This window comes from Pleurodeles waltl, chromosome 4_2 (genome assembly GCF_031143425.1).
Source record: "Pleurodeles waltl isolate 20211129_DDA chromosome 4_2, aPleWal1.hap1.20221129, whole genome shotgun sequence".
NCBI lineage: Eukaryota > Metazoa > Chordata > Amphibia > Caudata > Salamandridae > Pleurodeles > Pleurodeles waltl.
This window is the reverse complement of record NC_090443.1, coordinates 1,016,715,486-1,016,730,522: the sequence shown is the minus strand read 5'-3', so window position 1 is coordinate 1,016,730,522 and position 15,037 is coordinate 1,016,715,486. Positions and strand designations below refer to the sequence as shown.

The following is a 15,037-nucleotide window of genomic DNA, read 5'->3' as shown; positions in this document are numbered from 1 at the left end:
TCAAGACTAAGAGATAGAAATTTGTCTGACCAATCGTTAGTGGCTGTGTATGCCCATTCTGGACCGGAATATCTTCTGTTTGCTACTCATTTTTTTTGCATCTCCTTTCGATTCTCCATCGCTTATGTCTTGTTCTTTGGCTGTGTCTTTTTCTTCATTCAATGTGGTTATGATAGATACTTCTTTTCTTTTCTCTTTCAATTCTGGTCTTTTGTCTTCATTTAATGTTTCTTTAGTCTTTCATTTCACTGGTGATATGCTTTGTCTTCGTTTCGCGTTGTTTTCACTTGATGGACCTGCAACCGGTTCCGGAAGAGTTGGAACAATTTGACTTTGCTCCGTCTCGTCTCCTTCACCTGGGAGATCGGTAAATTTTTCTCCTTGTTCTCCTGTATCGTCTGCTTCTGGGAAAGCCCTCCTCTGATTAGGCTCTCCTGCTTTTTCACCTGAGATAGGATCTTCGTCACCTCCTGGAGCTTCTTCTCTGTTGTCCTCGAAAGGAGTGCCAATGTCTTCCTCAGTGAATATTTCTTCTGCTTCAGTTTCTCCTTGTTCGCTTTCAGGCTCTTTTCGTTCTGTCTCAGTTCCTGGTACTTTCCTGTTAGTTGTTGGTAATTTCAGTGCTTCAATTTCCTCTTCTGTGGGACATGTCACTTTTTTCGTTTGACTGGCATGAATCCAGTTGGGAACTCCCGAACACTTCACAGCGGTGGTAGTCGTCAGAATCACTTGAAAAGGTCCTTTCCAACGGGGTTCCAAGCATGACTTCCTCACGTGCTTCTTTACCACAACCCAGTCACCTGCTTTCAGGGCGTATCCTGGACCTTGGATCTGTGGCAAGGTGGTTGCCTCCACCTGGTGAGAAAAAGAGCGGACTACATCAGCCAAACCTTTGCAGTAGTCTAATACCATATCATCTGTAATATTTACAAGGGCATTAACAGGAACTGCTGGAAGTCTCATGGCTCTGCCCATGAGAATTTTGTGCGTGATAGTCCTGTCTTTCTATCAGGTGTGTTTCTCACTGACATTAACACCAAAGGCAACGCGTCAGGCCATTTCAAGTTTGTGGATGCACATATTTTCGCCATTCTTGATTTCAGTGTGCCATTCATTTGCTCCACTAGTCCTGATGCTTCAGGGCGGTAGCTACAATGCAATTTCTGTTCAATGTTCAATGCTGCACATAATAATTTGATTACTTCGTTATTGAAGTGACTTCCCCTATCTGATTCTAAAGAGATCGGAAATCCGAAACGTGGAATTAGTTCTCTCAACAGTAGTTTTGCAACTGTGAGACTGTCATTTCTACGTGTAGGGTAAGCTTCAATCCAGTGGCTAAAAATACACACAATCACCAACACATATTTCAAGCCTGCATGCATAGGCATCTCAATGAAATCAAGTTGCATTCTGCTGAACAGACCACCTGCTCTTCCAATGTGGCTCAAATTTACCATAGTTCCCTTCCCTGCGTTCATTTGTTGGCAAATGATGCAACGATGGCAAACTGTTTCAGCAACTTGGCGAAATTTAGGATTAAACCAGTCAATTTTGAATAATCTAATCATGGCATCTCTTCCAATGTGTGCTTGTCCGTGATATAGCCTAGCTATTTGCGTCAAAAGACTGTCTGCAAAACTAATCTCCCTTAATTTGAAACCCACAAATCATCTGATTTTTTTACGCATTGTAATTTATTCCATGAGAGTTTTTCGTCTCTACTAACATTATTTTGTAGAAATTTCAATTCTTCTAGTGTGTCTACAACTTTTAAAGCAAAGGCTTCATTTTGTTCAAGTTCTGGTTCATTTATCAAATTCCATTCGTCTCTGAGCAATATACAGTTCAATGCGCAAAACCTTGCGAATTGATCTGCATATCCATTTCCCAAAGAAACAAAGTCTTGTGATTTCAAATGTGCACTGCATTTTACCACTGCTACTTCTCCTGGTAACTGGATAGCATGTAACAAATCTTTGATTCTTTCACAATTTTTCACTGGTGATCCAGAAGAGGTCATAAAGCCTCTTTGTGACCACAATTGTCCAAAGTCATGCACTATTCCGAATCCGTACTGACTGTCAGTGTAAATGGTGACTTTCATTAAAGCGGAAAGTTGTCAAGCTCTAGTAAGAGCTACTAGTTCTGCTACTTGTGCAGAATAGATTCCTTGAAGCCAAGATGCTTCTAGAACACCAGTTATTGTACATACAGCATATCCTGCTTTCAATATTCCTGCTGCATCTCTTAAACATGAACCATCAACAAAGATAATCTGATCATTTTCTTCCAATCGAGTATCTTTGATATCAGGTCTTGGTTTAGTACAAAATTCAGTCACCTGAAGACAATCGTGTTCGATGTCTTCTACATTTTCAATTTCAAAATTTTCACTGGGAAACAAAGTTGCCGGATTTAATGTAGTGCATCTTTTTAATTGCACGTTAAGTGATCCCAAAATTACTGTCTCATATCTCGTAAACCTAGCACCAGTCGTGCTGTGTTCGGGAACGTGTCAAAAGTATTTCGACTGAGTGAGGGACCATAACTGTTACAGGATGTCCCATCACTATTCCTTCACTTTGATTAAGGCTTATACCAACTGCTGCTACAGCACGCAAGCATCCTGGTAAGGCTGCTGCGACTGGATCCAAAGTAGCTGAAAAATATGCTACTGGTCTGTTTACGCCACCATGGGCTTGAGTCAAGACAGACAAGGAACATGCATCACGTTCATGACAAAACAATGTAAAAGGCTTTGTGTAATCAGGCATACCCAAAGCTGGAGCTCTGCACATGCATTCCTTTAATTCAATAAAGGCATCCATTTCATCTCTCTTCAACATTATTTCATCTTGCACATCTTTCTGGGTCAGTTTCAGTAAAGGCTTAGCTAGAGTTGAGAAATTGGGAATCCATTTGCGACAGTAGCTCACCATTCCCAAAAACTTCCTCACCTCTTTTCTTGTTTTGGGTGGACTCATTTGAAGTACAGACGTTATTCTTTCTTTCATTATTTTTCTCGACCCCTTTTCTATTTGGTGACCCAAATATTTCACTTTCTTTTGGCAGTATTGCAATTTCAAAGGAGACACTTTGGGCCTGATTCTAACTTTGGAGGACTGTATTAAACCGTCCCAAAAGTGGCGGATATACCACCTACCGTATTACGAGTTCCATAGGATATAATGGACTCGTAATACGGTAGGTGGTATATCCGCCACTTTTGGGACGGTTTAACACCATCCTCCAAAGTTAGAATCAGGCCCTTTGTGTCCATTCCTTCCCAAATGATTCAGTAGGGCAATAGTGTCAACTGTACAGTCATTTTCTGTTTTGGATGCAATCAGTAAATCGTCAATATACTGTACTAAGGTTGATTCGAAAGGTAATTCCAATGATTCCAAATTTTTCTTCAGAATCTGATTGAAAATAGATGGTGACTCCAAAAACCCTTGAGGAATTCGACACCAACTGTAGACTCTGTCCAAAAATCTGAAACAAAAAACAAATTGGCTGTCGTCTTGAAGAGGCACAGAAAATGCTTATGACAAATCAATGACTGTGAACCACTCTGCATCACATGGGATTTGAAACATTATTACAGCTGGATTTGGTACTACGGGACAACATTTGACTATTATGTCATTTATTTTTCTCAAATCTTGAACAATTTGGACCTTTCCACTTGGCTTTATCAGTCCCATGATTGGAGAATTACATGGACTACTCAGTACTTCTTTCAGTGCTCGCTGTTTCACAAATTCGTCAATGAGTTGGGCGACTTTCATAAGGGTATCTTGTGGCATATGGTATTGTGGAGTCTGAGGAAAGTCTACATTAGGTTTTACAGTCACTTTCACTGGTTCTGCTCCTTTGATCAATCCTACTTCTTTCCCTGTCATATCCCACACTTCTTTTCCAACAGTTTCTTGTAAATCAGCTGGAATATCTGCTTCAGTGAGCATAGGATAAAGAGTAATCAGGGGATACTTTTCATCAACAGTATCCATTTCTTTTTCTTCTTCTTCTAAACTGTCCTCTTCTTCCGCATCACTATTTGTCTGAATTTTAATTCCATTATGTGAGCACATAATCGAGCATCCTAGTTTGCATAATAGATCTCTTCCTAATAAGGATATTGGACTTGAGTCACATACCACAAATTTATGTAACCCTTGAAAGTTACCAATTTTGACTTGTACTGGATCTGTAATTGGGTTTGTCAGATACTGATTTGCTACTCCCACTACCTGAACTGTTCTCCCTGAAAGTGGCAAATTTGGTACTTCGATACTTCTAAATGTCGAGCGTGTAGCTCCTGTGTCAACCAAAAATGAAACTTTGTGACCCATAACTCTTCCTTCCACATAGGGTCCCTTTTGATCAACTTCCAAAGATGCTGCAAGCATACAATTTCCCTCCTCATCTGAACTTTCACTCTCCCATTTATTGTTTATTCCATTCTCACTGTGTAACGGGAATTGGTGTACTGTGTTACTTTGATTCATTCCTTGACCTGTGACCTGTTGAGGAAGCATTACCTGTTGCTGATTCATTGGTGCTAAGGGTACTTGCATTTGCTGATTAGGTACCATAGGAAACTGCTGTTGCATCGGCTGTGATTGTACCATTTGTACACGGGGCATTTGCACCTGCTGTTGTTGCATGGGTTGTAGACCCTGCATCTGATTTACATTATTTTGGAAATTTGGATTTGGACCTCTCAATTTTGGTCCCCTCACATTCTGAAATGTATTGACATCATTGTTCTGCTGACCTACGCCTTCCTGCACCAACATTGGGCACTCCCGTTTCCAATGTCCGACGATTCTGCACGTGTGACATGGCCTCACTTTCTTCATTGCCTGTATACCATTAGGAATCACGACAGTATTTAAATCAAGACCATTATTTACAAAACCTCATCGGCCTCTGTCTCTCATCTGTGGCTGAAACATAGCATTTCCCTGCTGTTGCTGCTGTGGCAATTGTTGTTGAAAACCTTGCAAACCTGTCTGAGCTGCTCTAATCTGCATCACCATCACTTTTTCCTTCAACTTTTTCTGCTTTGTCTCAATCTTGTCACTGCAGTATTTTGCATAGTTCAACACTTCATCAATCGATTTTGACAGCCCACAGATCAAATGCATTTTAATCATCTGGCTAATTTCGGGTCTCAATCCTTCCACAAATCTGAATACAAAATGGAGCATGTCTTTTGCTTCAATCGTTTCCGTGCCACTATAATTTTTTAATGCTTTCAACAATCTCTCATAGTATGCATGTATCGACTCTTTAACTTCCTGTGCTGTTCTGTCAATTTTCTGCCAATCTACATTTTTCGACGCAACTTTTGCTTTCAAATACTCAATTACCTTATGGTATATTTTCATTACCTCAGGCGATGGTGCACCAGTGTCCTTATCTCTTTCTGGTTCTTTTGTCGGCCATTCTATAGCTCTTTTACATTCATCCCACAAATCTGCTGGAACTACAATGTCAAATAAAGTATTCAAGTCTTCCCAAAGACACTTTGCGAGTTTCACGAATCTGTTTGTTGATACCATTCAATCGGTTTCTCTCTTAACCTGGGGTAATCATCCGTAAAAGATTGAATATCACACCTGTGCCATGGTACGTGAATACATTTTCCTCCTGCTGTTTCTCTCATTGGTAACATGGTTATAAGGTCATCTTTCTGTTGTGTTCTAACATTTTGATCTGGGGTACTTTCTTTCTTTTTATCCTTTTTAACCCATCTGCTTTCCCACTTGTCTAAGCATCTCCAAACCTGCGCGCTTTGTAGTATTTCTTTAAGGTGTGTTTTCATTCCTGCAGATCTCATGTGTTCAAAGTCTTTTGTTTCAAAGTCAAGCCTGTAACTTCTGCTCAAGTGCTTGGTTTTATTTAGGTCTATTTTATATCTATCTGCAATTTCTTGTAACGTCTTATGTACGCCGCTTACTTCTCTTGTGATTCTAGGGCAAATGTATCTCAGCTCTTCTTCTGTGTATGATTCTAACCTGTTCAGACTCATCGTTCCATCTTCGAGTTCACCTGCTTCCATGCCCAATCTTATTTGGTTCTAACATTCTTCTCCTTTTCCCTTAGGTGTACTCTGTTGGGTATTCAGACTGTTCAACCATTGTGTTAACTGTTGTGCATTTAGTCCCAATAATGTAGCATCTACATCCACTGCTACTGATGGTTTCTGTAATGTTTCTGTTTTTGAAATTTGCGGTATTATCAGTGGTGGATTTGACCTTACCACAGTTGACGGAACACAAATTGGAATCGGACTAAATTCCAACAAAGACCCAGATCTGTTTGAGAGTGTTCCCACGGGAGTCATTTCTTGGGTATTTTCTATATATCCTCTTCCAGTCTCATTCTGTGTCATTACACCTTGATCGCATACACTTGGCTTTGCTTGTATATATAATGGTACTGGCGGACCTACAGTGATAGGCAAAGATATTGCATCCGGATTCTGTCTGTTACCCAAATTCTGTGGCATGTTAATTCCCATATTATGGTTCATCATTGCTGACATGTCTAATTGTGTTTCTGCTGTTTGAATGTACCTTGGCATTTCTTGTGTCTGCCCTTGAGGCATCACTAAATTAGAATTTATTTCCAAATTATGCTCATCATAATAGCGTCTTTGGACCTGTGGCTGATAATTATTGACAGGTTCCAGTTTAGTCATGTCAGGATATATTCTCTGAACTTGTGGTATTTCCTGTGTAAAGAGCATATTAGGCTACTCTGCATCTGTAATTTTCTCACTTTCGGTGTTACAATACCCTGCATTGGTTCTGGAGGGGCAGTACTAGTGCTTGGGCCAATCTCGTTTTCCACATATGGTGGTGGACGGTCATTTAGTAATTGCAGAATGAATTCCTCATCATCTGATTCGTCTGACCTTTTCGAGGTTCTCTTGTTCTCTCTATCTTTGAACTGACTCCTGTTTGTTTTATGGTAGCTTTCTTTCCTTCCGTCTCTACTTCTTCAGTAATTGCTGGAAATTTTGTATTCCCTGCAATATATCTGATCTCCAAACCTTTTGAGCACTATCCCATCTAGCATCCGCTAGTGTCTTTTCTACTCTTCTCACTCTTGTCTCAAATTTCTTTTGTAGTTGCTTTCTAGCTATTTGTTCCCAAATTGCTAATGCTTTAAATTGTGCTGGTCTTGGAGGTATTTTCATGTCATATAGCGCAAATCTTAAATTCTCCAAAACTCTCAAATTAAACGTCCCATGGATAGGAAACGCTACGCTTCCATGCTTTTCTGTTAATTTACACCATTGTTTTAACCAAAGACATGGTGAGACACCTTTTTCTTCAATTACGATGTAAGCTGGTGTACCCTCAGGCGGTGTTTCTTCTCCTACATTTGTTTTAATATATACATCTCCCCTCAAGGCACTCTTAAATGCTTTGAAAAATTTCATCTTTCCGTCTTTTATTTTCTCAAAAATGTAATCAATAAGTGACTTTAATTCCCAGAATACTCTTCGCTTGCCTTTCCCCACCAATTGCGCTTCACAGACTGCGTCCAATCCGTGTGCGACCCTTCTCACCAACCAACCTATCTCAGCGCGGCTCCAGTGACGTCACACTCACACACTGCGGCTGACAAAGTCTTGCGGCTTGTCCTCCTTCATTCAGCTTCACTCAAAACTATTTTCTGCAATATATCGCGAGCACTAATTAAAAGAAGAAAACAAATCTGTCAGTTTACTACAGGAAAAAGGTAATACAATCGCTTCAGAAACCTTAGGGATTTTTCACTAGCCTTTGCAGTTATTCCATCTTTCTCGCTTTCCCACTTTCGCAAGTAAAATTTGACCTGCAAACTTTACTCTCAACTGATCAATGAACTATTCTAGTGCACCTTAGAATTCGTCAAATCTCAAAGTCGAAAATGTTCTTTTATTCCTCAATATTCGTACTGACTCATTGACCACGCCCGATAAACCTATTAAACCGAACAAATTACAACATCAATCAAGTGTCTCATACACTTTTCAAAATACTCCGTAGTCTCTTGACCTCGCAGGGCCTGTTTCAACATCAACAACCACGTGGACAATTTTTCTGCACAAAGCGCTACACACATATGAATTTCGACGACTTCCCTACTTTCACACTTTGGAGTACCACTCCTCTAAAATTTTAATTGGAGTTCGTAACCCCCTAAAAATCCTCACAAACTTCACATTTGTCTGCGGCATAAGCTTTGCAAGCGCGAAACCCTAACCTCATTCAAACTGTCACTGGAAGCGCCGAAAACATCCTCACACCTCCATTTCCTCCATTTGCAAGCTCCGAGATTCCAGGAAAGTCATTGGGGATTTAGGGCATCATCATCTCTACAACTTGTTTTATTAAAAAAATTCTAACTTGGATTCGTCTATATTTCGGATGGGGTCCCAAAGGGCCAAACCATCCTCTGCTACCATCTACTGATAGCGCGTCAAGTCCTTGTAGATTACTTATACTTGGACACGCCGGAGGTCGGTGAATCTCTTGACCGGGTTGAGTTCTCCTCATCCAAAGAAATCGTCAGATCCCTCAAATCAGTAATCAATAATCATTTATAACCAATAACCAATACTCAATTAGTAATCAAACAACAAATTAGATCCATAGAAAACAGTAATTTGACACACCATGACCTTTCAGTCACGAATAACCACGCCTGTTTATTAAAAGTTAATGAGTTTATTTCCCTATATTAACAAAGCTAATACGATGTAAGTAAGTCTCAAAATCAAATGATATACATATTCGAACATTACTGGCTGTCCATAACGGCGGAAGAAACGCAACCTACGCAAAACTTGGATTATAATGCACTCGGCTATAGCAGTGCAAATCACTAATAAAAGCAACTGAGATTGACTAATGGCATACATTGATGAGAATAACAAGATTTCAATTCAGCACGGTGCATCAAATGAATACCGCAACTAACCTCTGATTAGCATTGGCATGTGGGGCTTCATGCAAAACGAATTTAGTCAACATAAATTTAGAAAACTTCTAGCTTGGGCTCTGTCAAAATAAGCAGTTGGTACCTAAGAAGGAAAATACAATGAATAATACATTTATCCTTTCATAATTACCAAATACAATCAGCATTCAAGGTAAGTCTTTGTCCTTCAGGTACCGGTTCGATCAGCACGGGGCTTCTCCAAAGGAGGGGCAAAGTTAAAGTCAAGTTTTCAATTGCAGCAGCAAGGAATACAGGGGGGCAAAAGTTATCGTATGGGCAAAACAGGGTAAAGTTAAAGTTAAAGTCTCTAGGGTGAGAATTCTTTAGAGTCTCTCTCTCTGGGATAGAGAAAAAGCATCAGTGTCATCAAAGTAAAAGTGGCAATGGCATCAAAATGGCGTCAAAATGGTGTGTCTTCAAAAATGGCTTTAAAATGGCGTGTCTTCTCTTCGTCCGGTGGGATTAAGTAAGAAAAGTTCCAAATTCTTCAGGTTCTTCCATTGGAGGGTCCATGGGGTGATTTCTCTTTGACCAATGAATAGTGTCTTTTCTCTTAATACTCATCTACGTGTAAGGTGTCCTTGGAGTTTTGGAACATAACTAGCAACAAAGTTGCCAATTAATTCTGCATCAGTGTCTTCATTGTCTGTACCTGCAGAAACTGACCTTGAGCTTCAAAGGGGATGAAAGTTGCCTAGCACGCAACTTTGAGATAAATGTATTAGTCATTCTACTGGAAAAATACAGCTTTTAAAGATTCAAACATGTCTTTGTTAATATAAATGAAAACTACGCAGTTAAAATTGCGAACAGGCAAATAGGCCAAAACCTCTGCTAAATTTAAGCTAAGCATGTAACAGTTTCAATGAGAAAATCATAAAGTATAACTTCAAATATGACATTTTAGTACTTTGTGTCGGTTTTCATGATTAATTTAAGCTTGTTTAAACTAATGGTGACCTACTTCATGGGCACATTTCTCTACACATTTTATTTTTCTTTGTAAAAACACTTTGCATATATGGTTTTGTTGTATGATATATAAATGTTTGTTAGTCTTTTCTTTTTCCGCTTCATCAATTGTAACAGAAATCACTGTCAGATCCAACAAGAGGGGTGTTGTTTCAGACAGGACACCAAACACTGTCCTGTGTGTAAATACTACAAACCAACTAGAGGTGACATTTCACCATTGTTGTGGGCGGGTCTGCACAGTGTTTGGATGGTGATTGGACCATAAAAGACAAACCTCAGGGATCCCCTGGTATCAATATGTGGTCAGAGGACAAGTGTCCGTCACTTTATAGCTTACAAGTGCGGGGGGGGGGGGGGGGTTCAGTGGGTTTGTTTACGCGCGGTGGTTTCTGGGTAATATGCTGAAGGTAATAAGCACACACGCGGTGAACGGAGTGGAAATAAAATGAAGTGGGATCTCTGTAACCCTTTGGGTTTGAGAACAGAGAGGTTGTGGGAACTGAACCGGGACCGCCGGGATGAAAAGCAGGAATCTTAACCACTAGAACACATGGAGGCAGCTAGTCACTCCCTGGGTTTAGTACATTTGAGAGTGGACGGTGACCACATGGTCAGTCATTGGTTGTTCCAGTGTTGAGAGCACAACGAGTCTCTAGAAAAAGAGAAGAACAAGAAATAAATTACTCCACTCTTGCATGAATCCCGTTTTGTGGGGTGAGGCTGGTGATTACCGCTCTGTGCAGCGGTAACACAGAGACCCACAGTAACATGCATTAGTGGGAAGGAAACAGCCCAACAAAGACTCCACAGAGAGTTAGGGAGAGAGGAATACAAACAGAGGCAAAGAGAAAATAAACCACCGAGACTGGAAAGAAGAATAAAGACTGACAGAGAAAAGGATGAGAATAATACAGACTCAGGGTGAAAGAAAAGAGACAAAGCGGGCAAACAGAGGTGGCGGAGGCTTCAAACCGCACTTGTGATCTTGTTCACACGCGACGAGGAGCCCAACTTTGAAATGACAGAAACCTTCATATATAAAGGACTTTTGTTTACACAACTTGATCTCTCAATGCTCTAGGAGGCGCGGGACGGTGAGCGGTGTTATGGAGCGGCAGTGAGGACATATAGCGCCTGTGCACCCTTGCTTTCTAGTATAGCGCCTGAGTGATCCAGAGCCAGGGATGCTCTGAGCCGGGGTGAAGAGCCCTACAGCACCTTCCTAACCGTGACCGCGTGGCCTGATGGATAAGGCGTCTGACTTCGGATCAGAACATTGAGGGTTCGAGTCCCTTCGTGGTCGGCTGTGAATGTAGACTTACACCTGCGAAAAATGGACTTTTTATGAAAAGCACAAAACGGCGGCACATTCTACTGTAAGAGCATTTACACAGATTTACATTGGTGATAATTTTAATCTGAAGCATAAAATACTGAAGATCCGAGGGACCCCACCTGCTCCGCTTTGCTCCCTGTGATGCTGATGCTGGCGGCGGAGTTTAGTGACCGACGCGGCATCAATGGTGACACGTTCACAGCACTGACCTCTGCTGCCCTGTGCAGGCTGGGAGGTGTGCCTGTGTGAGTGAATAGTGCCTGTGAATGAAGAGTGCCTGTGTGAGTGAATAGTGCATGTGTAAGTCAATAGTGCCTGTGTGAGAGAATAGTACATGTGTGAGTGAATAGTGCCTGTGTGAGTGAAGAGTGCCTGTGAATGAAGAGTGCCTGTGTGAGTGAATAGTGCCTGTGAATGAAGAGTGCCTGAGTGAGTGAATAGTGCCTGTGTGAGTGAATAGTACCTGTGTGAGAGAATAGTGCCTGTGTGAGCGAATAGTGCCTGTGAATGAAGAGTGCCTGTATGAGTGAATAGTACCTGTGTGAGTGTGGAGTACCTGTGTGACTGAATAGTGTATGTGTGAGTGGATAGTGCCTGTGTGAGAGAATAGTGCATGTGTGAGGGAATGGTGCCTGAGTGAGTGAGGAGTGCCTGTGTGAGTGAAGAGTGCCTGTGTGAGTGTGCCGTGCCTGTGTGAGTGAAGAGTGCCTGTGTGAGTGTGGAGTGCCCGTGTGATTGAATAGCTCCTGTGTGAGTGTGGAGTGCCTGTGTGAGTGAAGAGTGCCTGTGTGAGTGAAGAGTGCCTGTGTGAGTGTGGCGTGCCTGTGTGAGTGTGGAGTGCCTGTATGAGTGTGTAGTGCCTGTGTGAGTGAATAGTGAAGTTGGGACAGTGGTAAGACTGTCCATCTGGGAGACTCATGATGTACTTTAAAAGGTTTTACTCCCTCGTACAATGTCAGCCTCCTCTTGACGTCACCTGTATTCTGCCTTCACAGGAGCTCCTGGGTGTCACATGTGTTGACATATATGTTTATAACCGGGGCTCGCAAGCAGGCGCTTTCACTAATGTTCCCATAAAGGCCGAGCCCACAATTTAAGGGACCCGAGGAGGTCACGGACAGAAATGTGTCATTTTGTTGTCTCATGTGATAGTGCTTGAGGTTACTAGAGCGAGGCGCTATAAAGTACGGAGACTCCTGCCTAAACCAGGAGTGCTGCATGTGTGCTCTGTCCGGGTAACGCAGCGGGCATGGAATGGACGTTTTAAAGATACTTTTGTAAAGTACAAGACGGAAAATGAACAAAAACCGAGTTAATAAAAAGTAAACTCGGCGGAAGATGTTTCACCTCGAGCTGCCTAGAGCTTCTCTCCGTGTGCTGTATCCCATGTGCCACGGGGGGTCACTGGAGAGGTTACATGTACGCATCATGTATGTGGGCGGCTCCTTCAATCATGGCTGGACTGACTCCAGGGCCCCTGGAGGATGCGGTGCGGAAGCAGGCCCGGCTTAGGGCTGTGCGACCGGTGCATCTGCACCTGGTGTTGATTCTGGTGAAAGGCAGGGGCGCTGTGATTAAAAGTATGAGAACTTCCTCGACCATGGGCAATTTTCAGGCAACAATAAAAACGCCAAGATAACTTTGATGATTAATGTTCATGTTGGTGAGAAAGAGAATTTTGTCCTGTGGCAGTTTTGACTCATCATAGAGTAGCGCAGCGGGTTAATGTGCCTGTTGCAAAGAACGTGCACATGCAGATCACACGACTGAGTGTGAGTGAACTATGAGAGCGCTTTACAAAAATGAAATGTATGTGAGAGAGGGATAAGGAGAGATGAGGGGCGCTGCTGGAGAGTGGCAGTGAGGGAACTCCTGCCCAAGGCAGAGACAGGGCGGGCAAAGTGGGCGCTGGTCCAGGGCCCCAGCCTTCCAGGGCCCCCCTGATACAGCCAGCTCTTCTGCAGAGAGGCTTGCCCTGATGACCTTGAAGAATTCTTAATCACATTGCTTTAAATACTGTTTCCCTTTAATTTATTTTTAATGTGGGTGATGTGTGAGAGTCAATTACAAATATTTTGCAGGGAAATGTGTTTATACTTCCTGCAACAGCCATAAAAAAGTTGATTTGAGACCAAACAGACCTCTCATACAGAAACGGGAGGGTGTCCAGAGATGCTTTGCAGCAACAGTAGTGAGCAGCTGCTGTGTTACAATATTGAAAACACGTCACTGTCCCTGAATATTAGATGTAAACACGCATAGAAGTTGGAGGAATGGGCCTGTCTGCGACCTGGCCAAGGAGAGCATGAAGAGATGAAACTGGGCCAAGAATTCAAAGCTGTTCCGGAAGGGGCCCCCAGAATACGTTTGGCCCAGGGCCCCCCAAAATCCTTAAACTGTCCGGGGAAAGAGGCAAAAAAGCCTGTGGCACCGGCGTGTACTGAAGAGACAAATCACACGGCAGCCATCACTCAATAAAGGCAGCAAAGATTATGCGGCAAAACAGAAAAATTACACGGTGTTTGAGGAGCATTATAACGAAGCCAAGCCTATTGGCTTTGCCAGCGCTTAATTTACTATGTCCCATTTGACATCCAAGCCTTTAAACCCAGGGTACGATAAAGTCTTAAATGTGGTGGGCTCAGCGCACCCTCCTTTCTTTCTGTGGCTTAATTCTGCTTGGGGGGTGGGGGTCAGTCACTTCCACCTGAGTGCACCCCAGTTCTATATCTTTTCATCCATTTTATTTTCTGCCCCGCACTAGATGAGCTGGAAAGAAAGAAAAACACAAAACCTTTGCCGAAACCCGGGACCTTTAGATCTTCAGTCTAACGCTCGCCCAACTGAGCTATTTAGCCTGACTGATGGCTCGCCCACTGATGGCGTATAGAACATACAATTCACGCTACCTCATCCAGGAAGTTCCCTCATCCTCCTCCACAAAATTAGACACGAATATATATTGGAGCCCTAATGTGACTAGAACTTCTCGGTGTTGCATATTCACAGGAAGTTGGACGTCAAAGCAGACACTATGGGGGTCATTCCAACCCTGGCGGTCATCGTCCGCCAGGGTGGATGACGACGGAAGCACCGCCAACAGGCTGGCGGTGCTTCCCTGCCCATTCTGACCGCGGCGGTAAAGCCGCGGTCAGAAAAGGGGATCCGGCGGTTTCCCGCCAGATTTCCCCTGTCTGGGCTGAACCTCCATGGCGGCGCTGCTATTCCGACCCCCTTCCCGCCACCCTGTTTCTGGCGGTTTTTACTGCCAGGAACAGGATGGCGGGAACGGGTGTCGTGGGGCCCCTGGGGGCCCCTGCACTGCCTATGCCACTGGCATGGGCAGTGCAGGGGCCCCCTAACAGGGCCCCAGCATGATTTTCACTGTCTGCTTAGCAGACAGTGAAAATCGTGACGGGTGCAACTGCACCCGTCGCACCCCTGCAACACCGCGGGCTCCATTGGGAGACGGCTTCTATGTTGCAGGGCCTTTCCCGCTGGGCCGGCGGGCGCTCCTTTGGCGGGTGCCCGCCGGCCCAGCGGGAAAGCCAGAATGGCCGCCGCGGTCTTTTGACCGCGGAGCGGCCAAATGGCGGTGACCGCATGGTGTGCGGCACGGTCAGAATGACCGCCTATGTGTTTAAAAATAAAAAAAACAGAACCTTAATAAGGGAGTCTGTACCTAGGTGTAGTGCCTGTCAGACTGTGAGGCGCTTG

General features: G+C 43.2%; 1 non-coding gene across 1 annotated transcript; it reads left to right on the top strand.

Moving 5' to 3' along the window:
• Window positions 1-11,214: 11,214 nt before the first annotated feature.
• On the top strand, window positions 11,215-11,287 carry TRNAR-UCG (transfer RNA arginine (anticodon UCG)). Its single transcript has one exon. It is a non-coding gene; the product is annotated as a tRNA-Arg (tRNA).
• The last annotated feature ends 3,750 nt before the right edge of the window (window positions 11,288-15,037 follow it).